General features: G+C 37.4%; 1 protein-coding gene across 3 annotated transcripts in view; it reads left to right on the top strand.

Annotated features, from left to right (window-relative positions):
• Positions 1-17,067, top strand: part of LOC115208779 (pyridoxal-dependent decarboxylase domain-containing protein 1) — a 131,090-nt gene that overhangs the window by 38,302 nt on the left and 75,721 nt on the right. The window lies entirely within an intron of this gene.

The raw sequence follows: 17,067 nt of genomic DNA, 5'->3' as shown, positions 1-17,067 counted from the left end.
CATAAATCTCTAGAAAGTATAGATGTAAGACATAGCAACAATAAATCATATACAGGATTGTGTGATTAAAAAATTTGTTTCCCAGCCATGCAGTTTTGTGTTTAGTCCCACTGTGTGGTACCCTGGGCAACTGTCTTCTTGATAGCTCTGGACTAGCCAAAACGTTATGAGTGAATTTGGTAGACTGAATCTGATAGAAGCTCATTGTGTGTGTGTATATATGTATTTATATGTATGTGTGTGTTTGTAATATATCATCATCATCTTTTCAAATCAGAAGACTGTACCAGACTCTACTGTCTACTTTGGCATGATTTATATGGCTGGATACCCTTCCTGATGCCAACCACTTTACAGAGAGTACTGAGTACTTTTTACTTGGCCTCAGCAGCAGTAAGGTCACCAGGTAACCTGTAAAACAACATTCCTCAACTGAATGGGAGATGGGGAAGAGTATTGAGGGAGGTAGCTTTGTGCCAAGTGATGTGATGAGAGGTTTGTGTATGAATAGTAACTTGTAATTATAGTTGGCTTGGAAATATTTCTTCATTGATGGGTTTTTAGAAATCACATTCTTATCCAGATTGGATGAGCTAGATAACTTTTTAGTTTATAATAGAAATTTGTCTTTTCAAAATTGTTTTTTATTAGTGACATTGTAGAATGAGTGAGGTCAGGTGAATGAATTCTTGTCAGATTTTTGGAAATTGCTTTCTAACCAAATTTATTATTTAGTACCGGGTGATCTCTGATTATGTAGAATTTTGGGCAAAAGCATTAATCACGACCATCTTGTCATTTAAGCAGTCTGTGGCTGCTGTTTCTGCAGATCAAGTGAGGCTCTCACAAAATTTTTTATGATATAAAACTGACTTTGCTTCTCAATACTTCTAGTTTCTTTTATCTTTTACTTGTTTCTGTGCTGTTGGACTGAACCTAGAACCATTTAATGGAAAAGTGAGCTTCTAAACCATACAAATGTGCCTGTCAACAGTTTTAGAATGATAGAGGCCATTACAAAAGAAAGTGACTACTAACTCCATAGTGGTCTAAAAATAGTTGGATATCATTTAATATGATCTTACCTATCAGGTGGTCACTTTTTGTGTATATCCTTCCTAATGCTGGCAAGAGCACCATTATATGTAAGAAGTATTTAAGTGTAGTGCATATTTGTACTAGTAAATGTTGAAGTCTGAAGTATTTTCTGATTCTTAAAAAAAAAAAAAAAATGAAAAATAAACCAAAACATTTTGATGCAGTTTTTCCGATGTGAAAAATATTTAAGAACAAGAAGTCAATAGTATAAGAGCTACAAGTTACAGTGAAATGGACTTTGATTTTTTTTTACCATGTAAGTGAAAATGTAATGGTGTGAGTTTATAACTTCTTTATCTAATATCTTTGTGTTTGAGCCATTAAATAAGACTATAAACAGACATGTATACTGTCATTTAAAAGTATAAGATTAATCTTGTAGATATATTTTCAAGTTTTACTCACTATAGGTGAATAAGACTAAGGATTTGATAATTCTATAACCTTAGTTCTATTAGAAACAACCTAAACTTTCATCTTTCTTGTTGTTATGATCAAAGAGAAACAAATTACCCTATAAGGGACATTCATTAATTGTATTTTGATTTTTATGGATTGTGTTAATCATAATCATCATTTAACATCTGCTTTTCATGCTGTCACAGGACTGCATCAAGTTCTGTTGTCTACTGTAAATCCTCGAGTATAATCTGCATTTTTTCCCCAAAATTTAAAGGTCAAAATCCCTAGTGCATACTATATACAAGGTTAAAACTGAAAATTATTTTCTAAGCAATGCTCGAGTCTCTATTTGCTGTCCGGCAAATATTTCTTTATTTTCTGCAAACAAAATGCACAAAAAAGCTACACGTTTGCATTATGTTAGGCGCAGGAGTGGCTGTGTGGTAAGTAGCTTGTTTACCAACCACATGGTTCCGGGTTCAGTCCCACTGCGTGGCACCTTGGGCAAGTGTCTTCTACTATAGCCTCGGGCCGACCAAAGCCTTGTGAGTGGATTTGGTAGACGGAAACTGAAAGAAGCCCATCGTATATATATATATATATATATATATATATAATATATATATATATATATGTATGTGTGTGTGTTTGTCCCCCTAGCATTGCTTGACAACCGATGCTGGTGTGTTTACGTCCCCGTCACTTAGCGGTTCGGCAAAAGAGACCGATAGAATAAGTACTGGGCTTACAAAGAATAAGTCCCGGGGTCGAGTTGCCCGATTAAAGGCGGTGCTCCAGCATGGCCGCAGTCAAATGACTGAAACAAGTAAAGAAAAAAAAATATACAATAATAATAAAGGACATTACCGTATACATTTTTACAAACCAAGGACGTTATATAGACTTCCTTGACTCAAGTTAGAGAAGGGGTGCGTATTATACACAAGGTTTAGGTTTTCCAGGGTACAGTCCCCTAAAAATCCTCTGCGTATTATACTCAAGGGCAGACTATACTCGAGTATTTATGGTACTTGGTTTCTGTGGCTGGATGCCCTTCCTAACACCAATCACTTTACAGTGTTCTGGGTGTTTTTTATGTGGCGCCATTACTATAGTGTTTTTACATTGTACCAGTGGGGTTGCCAAGTAGCTTGCAAGAAAAAGACTCCTTGTCTAGGAGAGGGAGTTGTACTGAGGGAGGTGACTTAGGTCCGGTTGAGTGAATAAAGTATAACAGATGGATAGAGATAGGTGTCTTACTATAGAAGAGATACTTTGCTACCTCAGTAGGAAAAGAAAGAAGGAAGATAGAGTTAGAGAGAGTGAAAGAGCGAAATAACGTTGGGGATGTACTAGATAACCACAAGGTACAGTGGTGGTGAATATAAGTGGTACAGAGTGGATAGAGGGTGATGCTCTGTAAGAGTATTAGGGGAAATGTTTAGAATCAAAGAAGAGGTGTCTGAAGCTGGTGATGGTGAGAGAAATTGGAGTGGCTGGGGGAGGGTGCTATGGTAAATGTGAGAGCATGGAGAGTGTGTGCAGGTTGGCATGTTGGGGAGAGTTGAGGGGCCTGCAGTGGGTGGCGGTCATTGGTAGAGGGAAGGGTGTATTGCGAAGATGGGCTGTGGAGGAGTTTTGACTGGGAACAATGTGTGTGTGGTGGTGGTGATGGTGGTTGGGCATGACTGTAAAGGACATGCCTGAATGTATGATTTTACTTAGCTTCTTCAGCACAGCAAATCACCATATTTTTTGGTTCCTTGTCATCTCCCCTGTGAGACTCAACATCTGAAGATCATTTCTCACCACTTTGTCCCATGTCATCCTGGGTCTACCTTTTCTACAGGTTCCCTCCACAATGAGAGATTCCTGCAACATCATCATCATTTAATGTCCATTTTCCATGATGGCATGGGTTGAACAGTTTGACAGGAGTTAGCAAGCCAGAGAGCTGCATCAGGCTCCATTTGCCTGTTTTGGTAAGGTTTCTACATTTGGATGCCATTCCAAATGCCAACTTCTTTACACAGTGTACTGGGTGCTTTTTGCATGGCACCAGGACAATTGCTTAATATTTGGCACCAGCATGGGTGCTTTTTAATTAGTGCCAACAGGGGTGCTTTTAGTGTTGAACCAGCAGGGGAGCTTTCTATATGGCACTAGTACTTATAAGCTTGCAAGACAAGGACCTCTCAGCTGTGAGAGGGAGAGATTAGAGTATGATAGATGAACAGAGGTAGCCTACTTACAATCAAGGAGATATTTGGCTACATAAGTAGGACAAGGAAGGAGAGGAAGGTGAGAGAGAGAGAGAGTGAGAGAGATAGATAGATAGATAGAGAGAGAGAGAGAGAGAGAGAGAGGGCCTGCCCATAGTGAATAGGGGGTAGTATAAGTAGTACAGTGGGGATATAGAGTGGTGTTCTATAGGAGTGTCTTGGGAGAAGCTTTGAGATAGCTGACATAGCAAATGAGCAATATACTCTGAGTCTTTGAACCAGTTTTTGAGTCTCTTTTATTGATACCAGGTTGTGCTTATGCTGTGCCCTGTCATTAACATCTAGTTTAGGAGAGACATAGACTTGACATGTCTTAAGTCTAGTGAAAAAAATTGTTTTATGCATATACAGTGACCCAGATTTTTTGTGATAATGTGGTTAAAGCTTTGATATGCTGCAGATAAGTGACTACATGCACATGTTACAGACATATCGCATATATCGCCTTACTTCTAATGGTAAGATATGTTTTATCGAGTTTGTTTTTTTTCTCAAATTTTTGTTTGTTCTGTTCATACGTTCATATGTTTGATTTTTAACTTACTCATGCTGAAAATAATCTTTGTGTAACTGATGACTGTTTTCTATTTAGTAAGACTACATATATTTTTGTAACCTTTATACTATACAGAAAAAAATGTGAGTTTAAGGACATTAGTTAAGTGAATTGAATATGTGGAAGTAACAAAGAAAAAGGGCTCCATTTATAGCGGTCAAATTTCTCTAAAGTCACAAAATCCCTTTATCATACTCTAATCTCTCAGTTCTACTCCCTCTCACAGTTAAGAGGTCCTTGTCTTGCAAGCTCACAGGTGTTCCCATGCTGTTACCACATTAAAAGCACCTCTGCTAGTGCTAAGTAAAAGAAAAAAAAGGGAAGACATTGAATAATGTAGTTCTAGGCTCTCTGTGTCTTTATAAGTGATGTGATGGTCAAAGTTATGTCTCTGTATACAGGTTTACTTGGAACAGTCATAGTTGCTGTCCTTCTTTCTCTAACTAAGCAATGAAGAAAATATGTCATGGTTGGCTGGTTAACTATGCACAGAAGAGTTGAAGTAGGTATTGTTGAATAAGTTTAATAGAAAATATTCTACTGAGAAAACTACTAGCTGTAGACCACCTATGTCACTAGTTAGTAAGTGAGATTATCAAAAAGTTAATCTACAACACTTCATTTGTGTGTGTGTGTGTGTGCGTAGCTACAGGCAAGAAGTTCTAAACAGCACTCCATACCGAGGAGCAAGAGTTATTTATGGTTATTGTGCAGCTGGCATTTCATTTGTAGTTACTTGAATTTCATGTTCCCAATCATTAGACTTAGACTGTCTATAATGATTGAGAACATGAAATCTCACTATATGTGAGATGTCAGTGCTTGGTGCAGTCTTCTGACTTACGAGCTCCTGTCAAACTGTTCAACGGCCTGGAAGGTGGTTGTTAAATGACTGATGATGATGCTGATATATATAGGTTTGGTGATACAAGCAAGAAAATAGAAATCAAAATACGAGTGTGTATATATATATATATATATAAATAAATAAATAAAAATAAAAATAGGTCAATTCAAATATGTCACATATTTTAACTTCTAAATGCAACTTCACTATAGTTAACTGTGAAAAAGAAAATTTTCACTTCTGGTAAGGAATAAATACACCATTATCAGCTCAGTGGCACCCTCTTTTTGACACTTAAATGCATTTCTAACATTGCAATAAAAAACGCTTGTGTATTAATAATTGGGTATATTGAATAGATATTATCCCTTAGTGGGTTGAATTCACAACCCCTAACTTTCTTGGAGTTATATATATATATATATATATATATACAGAGAGAGAGAGAGGCATACTGTGGCTTAAGTCGTTTTGATTTAAGTTGTTCTCGATTTTAAGTCAGTTTTCAAGAAAAATAAATGGAAAAATAAAAATCAAGTCATTTTACTTGACTTTTCATCTGTCCATTACAAATATCAGAATCATAAAATCACCAGATAACTGTTAAAAGCACATAAAATCATGTTACTGTACAATGAATAAAAATAAAAACATATAAAATCAAATAAAATACATACAGTAAATGTTAAGATACACACCATAAAGTAGTGTAGCTTAGTGAATGAAATCATGAAATCAGCTGTGTTGTCTTATTTATGTATTGGTAAATTTAAAATAATTTAGTTTTTTTTTTTACAATTACAAAATAATAATAATTTACAGAATTTGTTTTTTAAACTTTAAAAAGGCTTTTATTTTACCATGTCTTATTGCAAACCACATTCACATATAGTCTGCAATGTACGGTAAACACCGCCAAATTATATTCATAAATTTAGTAAATTTGGGTAATTTTTTTTTTTACTGTACTGTATTGAAAAAAAAAATATTTGTTTGTAAGCTTAAAATAAGTTTTTATTAACCCTGTATTATTGAAAATGCATTCATAAATAAAGTACAGAACTGGGAATGGTTATTATTGGTTTAGCCTAGAGACAAGTTAATTCAACTTATCTCCTGGAACCAATTAATGATGTAGGGTGAGGTATGCCTGTATATATATATATATTATATATATATATTTATATATATGCTCGTCCAACCCATGCTAGCATGGAAGGCGGACGTTAAACAACGATGATGATGATGATGACACACACACATTAAAATTAATTAAGTCTATGTCCGGTCATAGAGTGACCAATGGTTTTGCATCCACAAATGCTTTAGCCTTGTGGACGTCTTGTCAGACTCTAAATAAAGTCTTTGGTTTTAGAATCTGACAAGACATCCACTAGGCTAAAGCCTTTGTGGATGCAGAACTATTGGTCACTATGGCCAGATGTAGACTCAGTTACTTTTAATACATTACTGCTCTGTGCTTTTGAGTGTGCTTCTTTGTTAGATATATGATATATTGACTATATATATATATATATTGATGATGTATATATGTATTCAAGTTAAATTTACCAGTTTGCATAAAAGGAAAAGAAAAACAATACCCCATCCAAAATAAAAGTATTTAAAAAGAAATCAGTTTACTCAAAGTAGCTACCCTCAGCTTCCATCACACCCTCAAGATGACTCTTGAACCTGGCACATGCATTCCTACATGTGTCCCTGGGAAGATATTCAAATACCTCCTTGATCTTGGCTATCAGCTTGGCCTTGGCATTGCAGTTAGGGTGGTTGGTGTCTTTCTTAACCACATTTCAAATATATTAATCGATGGGATTACAATTGAGGGGTTTAGAAGTTCAGAAATTAGGGCTGGTGAAATTCTCCAACAACCACTTTTGACTCTTTCCTGAGGGATGGCAAAGGATTGAATTCTGCTGCCATGCATATGGCCTTCCAGCAGCAACCCTCTTCAGCAAGGGTTTGACCATAGTCTTCAGCAGCTTCACGTAGCCGTCTGAGGCCTTGTTCAAAGATGTGGGTTGGCATTGTGTTACCAACACTGGAGACACACCCAAAGGTTGTCACAGTTTTTGGAATTTGGTTTCATATGTGGGACATCACATGAATTGTAGGCAAGCCATCTGTTGTTCTGGGTGTTGTGCAATTGATCTAGCCATAAGTTCATTTGATTTGAGAAGAATCAGATCATCCCTGGCCCAACAGGATGCCTAAACTTATTTAGAAACTTCTTTGCATTTATCAAGTGGTTCTCCTTGGCTTTGGCTATGGAATAGCCTCTTGTACGGATAGTAGTGAAGGTCCTCATTCAGGCCTATCTTGGTGGTGACTCCAACACTCATCTCTTTCACTAAAGCCTGGATTCCCTTTCTTGGATCTTCTATCACCTTGTTGTGCAGTTGTTGGATGAATTCTGGTGTGCAGACACTTGCTGTGTTCCTTCCTGTTGGTCACAGCTTCATAGTCAATATGCAACTGTCCATATTATGTCTCATAGCCTTTACAATGTCACTGATCATTGAGCAGCAAAATGCTCATATGGCATTAAGCAGATGTCAGCATTTTGATAACCAGTACAAATCATTATGATACAAGTAACACTTTTCCAATATTCACATGTCTTCCTGTCCTCCATGTTAGCTAACTTTTTCTCAACTACAACTTTTAATCTTTATGCTTACCAATGCCATTGACTGTTCATCAAGCTGTTCCTAATAAATGGAGACATAAATAAATCATCAAATTTAACCTGAACACTCTTTATATATATGTGTGTGTTTGTTTGTGTATACATATATACATATATATATATATATATATATATATATATATATATATATATAAATATAGTTAATCCAAACAAGAAAACACAAAAAAACACAGCAACGCGAGGGCGTGGAACAAACAAAGTATTATTGGACGCTCAGGAAAGAAGGGATACAGACACATTTATAATCATCATCATCATCATTTAACATCCATGTTTCATGCTGGCATCAGGTTGGGTAGTCTGACAAGGATCCAGTGGTTCAGAGTTCTGCATTATGCTCCAGTGTCTGCTTTGGCATGGTTTCTATGGCTGCATGCCCTTCCTAATGCCAACCACCTGATATTGAGTACTGGGTACTTGTTTTGTACCATTGGCTCTATTGAGGTTATCATAAAGCTTGCGAATCTACAAAACCCAAGGAATGGAGCAAGGAGAATGTCCTTATGTTACATAGTGGTTATTGTATGAGAGAAGAGGTTAGGATAGCGCAGGTTCATGTTGTTGAGAAGCAACATGGCTACTCACATTTAACAAAGTGAAAATGAACTGCTGGTGTTCCCAAAGAGAAAATAGTGGTGATGAAGTGTCCAGGTGGTACCTCGAGGTACAAAGTGAGTAGTAGCAGGTGGGGATTTCCAAGAGAGTATGGTTCTGGACAGCAAGAAAGAAAAGTGATACCAGGAGTGGGAAACTGATCAGAAGTAGAGCTATAGACTGATATATAAATTTGGATTTATTCCCTAATATTTATTATTATATATATATATATATATATATATGTATATATATATATATATATATATATAATAGCAGAGATAACCAGTGTTGATCGGGATTAAAATGGCATATTTTTTTTATTGTTTGAATTGTTTCGATAATGTGACTGCAGCCATGCTGGTGTACTGCCTTTAGTCAAAGAAATTGACTCCAGGATTTATTATCTGTAAGCCTGGTACTTATTCTATTGCTGTGTTTTGCCAGATGGCTTAGTTATGGAGGCATAAACACAGCAACATTGGTTATCAAGCAGTGGTTGGGGTGCAAACACACATATACATACATATATTCCTTTATTCTTTTGCTTGTTTCAGTTATTTGACTGAGGCTATGCAGGAGCACCGCCTTTAGCTGAGCATATCAACCACAGGGCTTATTCTTTGTAATCCTAGTACTTATTCTATCAGTCGCTTTTGCTGTACTGCTAAGTTACATAAACACACCAGCATCGGTTGTCAAATGATGTTGGAAGGACAAACACAGACACACAAACATATACACACACTTGCATGGAAAACGGACGTTAAACGATGATGATGATGATATATATATATATATATATATATATATATAGGATGCTAAACGATGATGATGATGATGATATATATATATAGATAAATAGGATGTTAAACGATGATGATGATGATATATATATATAGATAAATAGGATGTTAAACGATGATGATGATGATATATATATATAATTAATTAATAAGGGTGAGAGAATTAGATACTAATTTAATAGTATATCTATTCAACACCAAGTGGCCTAGTGCTCCGAGAAACCTGGATTATTATAATATTTTATAATATTTTATAACCACTCTCTTATATGACCACTCTCTTATATATATATATATATATATATATATATATATATATATATATATAAAACATGATTTTCTGTGACCGCTGCCAATACCGCCTGACTGGCCCTCGTGCCAGTGGCATGTAAAAATACCCATTACATTCTCGGAGTGGTTGGTGTTAGGAAGGGCATCCAGCTGTAGAAACTCTGCCAAATCAAGATTGGAGCCTGGTGCAGCCATCTGGTTCGCCAGCCCTCAGTCAGAATCGTCCAACCCATGCTAGCATGGAAGGCGGATGTTAGACGACGACGATGATGATGATGATATATATATACATATATATAATCAATATTATTGATGACTTATTCATTTCTATTTCTGCACATTGTTTCTACTTCAGCACTTCTGTTTCACCATTACATTTATAATGCTTTCTCTGTATTTGTGCGCACGCACACACACACACACACACACACACAGTCACACGTATGTACGTTCATAGAGGTACATAGGTAAATATGTATATATATATATGTATGTGTGTGTATTTGTGTGTATATAACTATATATATATGGTGGTGGCTGCCCCCTCGTTATCGAGTATGGCCATTGCACGAAGCTTAATCAATGTTGTTATCATGCAATGCCTGTGCAAGAAGATTTTTTTTAATGTGAGGAAAGGCTGTGCACTGAGTCAATCCCATTCACTAAGTAACAGCAGCCATAATCCGAAAAGAAGAACAAGTCAACATCATCGGTAACCACTGAGCCGCAGGTTTATGTCGGAGTTATCCCAGCTACCTGAGTTACCTTCTCCTAGAAGGATGCCCTAACAAAGGCTAGGAGTCCTTCACTCTCAATGGTTTAACCATGCGATCGGGTATTCAGTCCGATTATTTCTATGTCCCCGCGCATGATACAGCCTTAAGACATTTATTGGATGGCCGTTGACTCTCAAGAGTTACTCCGCCCCTTGACGGGTTTTGTTTTTCATCCCGCAGGGTGTCCAATAAACACCCTCCTCACCAAGCAAGCTTGGTGGGGTTGCCGGTTTAGTCGCCGACGACCCGACCATGCAACAGGTTGTACTGGGTTACATGTTACTAGTAGCACTTGAAAGTGACCTGACATAATATATATATATATATATATACACATACATACATACATACATACATACATAAATATATATTATTATTATTATTAGTATACATATGTATTTTGATATTTTGCTTAGTCATTGCGAGACTAATTCTCTGGTGTGAAACACAAGATACATATGTGAGAATGAAGCATTAGTTGAAGATAGGGTGGTAATAAGAAAATAAGAATGCAGATGAATATACAATTTTCTCATGAATGTCATTAGCTTACAGGTGTTTCTGTTGTAAAATGCTGTGGACTCATAGTTGAGTGCTTGAGTAATACCTTATTGTTTCATCAGAGCCTGAAATATGAAGTGCAATTCATATTTGATTTTCCATTGAAGCTAGAAGCTCGACTCAACTATGAGTCTTTTGCATCTTAATGCAGAAATGGCTGTAAGCTAATGACATTCATGAGATAATTGTTTATTCCTTTGTCATCTTATTGTCTTATATATCTAATGTAGGATAAAATTTTTTTGAAAAAAATTTTTATCAATGGCCAGCATATTAAAAAATACCTTTAAAGGTTAAATTATAAACAACCTATAAATAAGGGCAAACGAAAAAATTTCTAATGCCAAATATGCCGAAAATTGGACATATTGTCCATTTACCATATAATTTTTTTCCCAGTACACACGCTACACTGATGAAGGGAGGGTTCTTTTTGAACTAACCCTGAAATCGGTCCGATATGGTAATGATGGAATTTTTTAGAGATTTCTGTCGACCTTTTTTTGAGTAGCATGCATACTGGGAAAAAAATTATATGGTAAATTTTTTCGTTTGCCCTTATTTATAAGTTGTATATGTATGTATATATATATATATATATATATATATATATATATATCATGTTCATTTTAACATCCATTTTCAAGGTCTAGTTTTTACTTAATAATTATGTTGGTGTCATATTTCAGTGATAGCAGTGCAGCAATCAGACATCTACACTTTACATTGCTTAACTCTCTGTCATATTAATTCTGCCAGTGTAAAAATCTGTCTTCCATCTCTCCAGTGCTAATAAATATGATTGAGATGATCGAGTCAAAGATAACTCCAGAGAACCTGCAAATAAAAAAGCATCTACAGGATTATTTCGGGAGAACAGTGGAGTAACTTTCCAGTTATGTAGGCAATACTGAACCAATAAAATAGTTTTCAATTACGTCGTTGTATTCCTATTAGTTACAGCAATAATAATCCATAACATCTGTGTACCATCTAGATAAATAGGTCAGCCTGAGTCAAGTGTCTCAATGATTGTCTCTATGAAGTGGTGGTAGGATATAGATCCAGATTATTTGCTAATCCTGTTTGCTAAAGAGGCCTGTTGACCATTTAAAATAAATAATTAAACCCTATTCTTTAGAAAATTAAAATATCTAGATCAGTAAATAAAATTTTTTTTTTATTGTTTTCAGACTATGATAGATTTTGCTTGGTCTTATTTTTGTTATTTCTTATCTTTGCTGGGAAAATAAAAGATATGAGAATTGTAAATAGTGGTGGAGGTGGTGGTTTTGTATATTTGTTGTTGATGGACATAGTAATGTTAGGGTTGCAGTGATGACAATTACATACAGTAAGGTACAAACATGCATTAAATCATAGGATATTTTAGTTTTATATTTCATCATCATCATCATCATCATCATCGTTTAGCGTCCGTTTTCCATGCTAGCATGGGTTGGATGGTTCTACTGGGGTCTGTGAAGCCAGAAGGCTTCATCAGGCCCAGTCAGATCTGGCAGTGTTTCTACGGCTGGATGCCCTTCCTAACGCCAACCACTCCGTGAGTGTAGTGGGTGCTTTTTACGTGCCACCCGCACAGGTGCCAGACAGAGCTGGCAAGCGGCCACGAACGGATGGTGCTTTTTATGTGCCAGGCGAGGCTGGCAACGGACACGAACGGATGGTGCTTTTTACGTGCCACCGGCACGAGGCCAGTCGGGGTGGCGCTGGCAACGGTCGCGAAACGGAAGGTTCTCTTAGATGCCACCAGCACTGGTAACACATCTGCAATTTCCATTGATCGATTTCGATTCTGATCTTCACTTGCCTCAACAGGTCTTCACAAGTAGAGTTTTGTGTCCCAAGAAGGGAAGGTATGCATACGTAGGCTGGCTCCATCCCATGTAGAAGGCCACGGGTTATGGACTAACTTGTCCTGCCGGGTCTTCTCGCGCACAGCACACTTCCAGAGGTCTCGGTCTCTAGTCATTTCCTCAGTGAGACCTAAAGTTCGAAGGTCGTGCTTCACCACCTCGTCCCAGGTTCCCTCAACCGCTAGGGTGTGGCACTTTTTCACACAACTATCTTCATCCATTCTCGCCACATGACCATACCAGCTCAAACGTCTCTCTTGCACACCACAACTGATGCTTCTTAGGTCCAGCTTTTCTCTCAAGGTACTTACACTCTGCCAAGTATGAGTACTGACATTACACATCCATCGGAGCATACTGGCTTCATTTCTTGCGAGCTTACGCATATCCTCAGCAGTCACGGCCCATGTTTCACTGCCATGTAGCATGGCTGTTCGTACACACGCATCATACAGTCTGCCTTTCACTCTGTGCGAGAGGCCTTTTGTCACCATCAGAGGTAAGAGCTCTCTGAACTTTGCCCAAGCTATTCTTACTCTAGCAGTTACACTTTCAGCACACCCGCCCCCGCTGCTGACTTGGTCACCTAGGTAACGGAAACTATCAACTATTTCTAGTTTTTCTCCCTGGAAAGTGACGGAAGTTGGTCTCAGAGCATTTTCAGTGTTTATTGTTCCTGAGCATCTGCCACATACAAAAACCATCTTCCTAGTTAGCCTTCCTTTGACATTGCTGCACCTCTTATGTGTCCATAGCTTACACTTGGTGCATCTTATAGAGTTTCTACCTACACCTTTTCTACAGATCAAGCAGGGCCATCTACCTGAAGGCGTTTGTGATTTGTCTACCTTCCTACTGATTACGACTTTGGTTTTAGCTAGATTGACTCTGAGGCCCTTCGATTCTAATCCTTGTTTCCACACTTGAAACTTCTCCTCCAGTTCTGATAGCGACTCAGCAATTAGAGCAAGGTCATCAGCATAGAGGAGCTCCCAAGGGCATCCTGTCTTGAATTCCTCCGTTATTGCCTGGAGGACTATGATAAATAGGAGGGGGCTGAGGACTGAGCCTTGGTGGACCCCTACCTCTACCCGGAGTTTCACAAAAATAAATTGATCACAGCCAACTCCTTATTACTTAGAAAAATTACCACCTTCACATCCTCCGTTAACCAGAACAAACTATTACAGTTCTCTATGCATATACACATGTGTGTAAGTATGCATATGATTATGTATCTATCAATCCAGTGGCATTTTATTTTATTTCTTTTTCTTCTTGTCTGTTTAACTCATATATCTTCTGGTTAATTTTATTTTGTATACTGTACCTTTTCTAATGGCTTGCAATGGCTTCTAGTAATCAAATGGTTGGCTAATGAGAAGGTGTTGTATATGTGTGTCGAATAAAACAGTTTGAGTCATGATGTTTACAGGTTTAGCGTTTACATTGAAATTTGTTGTCTTAATTCATTTCAGAGTGTATGAATGTTTTTGATATACTCTAAGTTTTATGCTCAAGCAGAGATATTTGATGAATAGAGGACCAGGCTTTAGTTTTTATCCTAAATGTAATCAAATGTCTTCATTGAATATGAAACATTGCCAGATCAGACTGGGCCTGGTGCAGCCTTCTGGCTTCCCAGACCCCAGTTGAACCATCCAACCCATGCTAGCATGGAAAGCGGATGCTAAACGAGGATGATGAGATATATATATATATATATACCAGAGTAAACACATAAATGTGAAACAAGGTGGAAAAAAGAGTACTCAAATACCAGTGGTAGAGTAATATGCTTTATTTAAAGCAGCAGAAAATTCAACAAAACCTGTTACTCTGAGTAAAGTATATATATATAAAGTATATATATAAATATATATATATACACACACGCACGCACGCACACACACACACTAGCATTGCACCCCGGCATTGCCCAGGTGTTATGACCTTCAGCCACAATGTATTATTTGTTCGTTTCTTATTGGCAGAATCGGCACACGAGGAGTATGAAGCAAACGACTCTTCTTTATAAACATGTTTATCGGTCATTTTCTGATGAACAGTACTGCAGTTTCTGTCTACCAAATTCAGTCACAAATCTGTGGTTGACCTAAGGCTAAAGTAGAAAACACTTGCCCAAGGTACCATGCAGAAGGACTGAACGTGGAACCATGTGATTGGGAAACAAACTTCTCAACCACACAGTCATTCCTGCACCTAATGTGTGTGTGTGTTTACATTTGTTGTTAAATCGAGTATTGTGTCCCACTAGGTCTCAAAATTAGCAGTTCATCAAGCAGAGATCTATAAAATAAATGCCCACTTGAAATATGTACTGAGGTCAGTATGATCAATTAAATTTTTGAAGGTGATACTCCATTATGGTGACAGTCAAAAGACTAAACCCAGTAAAATAATATTTAAATACCTAATGGCTTCAAATTTCAGGTAATGGATTACTAACCACGAGATAATGAGTTCAAAACTTTGTATTGAACTTCCCCTAGATACGATAACACTATGTTCATCTCAGTCTACTTGACTTCCAACAATTAACAATTGTAATTTGAAGATGAATGGTTAGCAGTAAGAAAGATGTCCAGATATCTGAAAAAATTATTGTGGAAAATATTGTGAGAAAAAGTATTTTCTTCACCACACAGAGGTGTGTTTCAGGCAGAGTTGCTTCCCTTAGCTGAAAACCTCAAAATTGTGCGACCCAACCTTGTAAATTGCCGCTATTTTATATTTTTTATTTCTCGCATGTGCATCGTTTGTTTTCGATTTTGTCAACTACACAGTTTAGTAGGGTCAGTTTAGCACTGTCTGTGAGAAACACAGTACCATGACACGATACATTTTGCCAGAAATTTGGAAACGACATGCTGTACTGCCAGGCATTTGCATCAGAAGCTCCAATACAATTATTTCAGAGTATTTGGGTGTCAATCTGAGGACAGTGCAGAGGATTTGGAAGGAGTTGGATGAATCTAATGGTGATTATGAAGGTACGGCAGCTCGAAAAACTCACTCTGATTGTTCTGATAAGAAAAGAACTCCTGAATTTGTTGGTGAGATTTAGGTCATGATTCACAACAATCTCTCCAAGTCAGTCAGGTCCATCACCAGGGACATGGGAGTGTGTGCGTTTCTTATCAAGCAGGTAGTGCATGAAGAGATTTGGTATTCCTCATACAAGATGAGAAAGTGCCAATTCTTATCCCAAGCCATCAAGGACATGAGGAAAGACCGTGTTACAAAGCTTTTGAGCAAACTCAACCATGCCCTCCAACTGGACATGCTTTGGTTTTTCTCAGACAAGAAAATTTTTTGTCAGGATCAGATGGTGAACACACAGAGCAACTGTTGGCTTGTTGTGTCCCCAAAACATGTACTGAGAGTGATACAAATCAAACATCCAATAAAAATCATGGTGTTTGGAGTGGTCACTAGTGATGCCAATGTTATGCTGCCATTCATCTTCCTACACAACTTCAGACTCAATACAGAGGCCTACATCAAGTGCCTGGAGAAGGTAGTGCTGCCTTGGGTCAAGAAGCTGGCTGCTGGAAGACCCTATGTCTGGCAACGAGATTCTGCACCATGTCACACAAGCAGGAGAACCCAGTCATGGCTGTCAGACAATTTCTGCAACCACATCACCCCTAACATCTGGTTACCTAACTCCCTAGACTGCGACCCTCTTTATGATTATGTGTGGGGTGCAGTTGAATGAGAGACCAACAAAACTTGTAACACTAAAGATGAACTGAAGGCAAGGATTATGGCAGCATTCACCAACTTGAACAAGGAGACCATCCAGAAGAGTTGCAGGAGATTTTTGCATAATTTAGACAACAGTTTATTCATTGCACCTTGTATATATATATGTATATATATATTTATGTTGTGTATGTATGTACCTGCATGTATATATGTACTAATATATATGTATGTGTATGGATTTGGTTGAACAAATAGGATAAACAGAACTCAAAACATGAAGATATCCGTTGAAGATACAAAGTAACTGAAGGGCCAAGTGTTTTGTGCCATGTACAAAGCTTTCAGTCTTTAACCCTTTAGTGTTTAAACTGGCCAAATCCGGCCCAATATATTCTACATATTTTATATTCAAACTGGCCATATCTAGCCTCTCACACCTAACCTACATTGACAGTCTAAAAATAAACAATCACATCATTGAAACCTCAAAGCTATAAGGTAATGCATGATTAAT

Source organism: Octopus sinensis, linkage group LG2 (assembly GCF_006345805.1).
Source record: "Octopus sinensis linkage group LG2, ASM634580v1, whole genome shotgun sequence".
NCBI classification, from domain to species: Eukaryota; Metazoa; Mollusca; class Cephalopoda; order Octopoda; family Octopodidae; genus Octopus; species Octopus sinensis.
The sequence above is the reverse complement of the archived record's forward strand: the minus strand, read 5'-3'. Positions and strand labels throughout refer to the sequence as shown.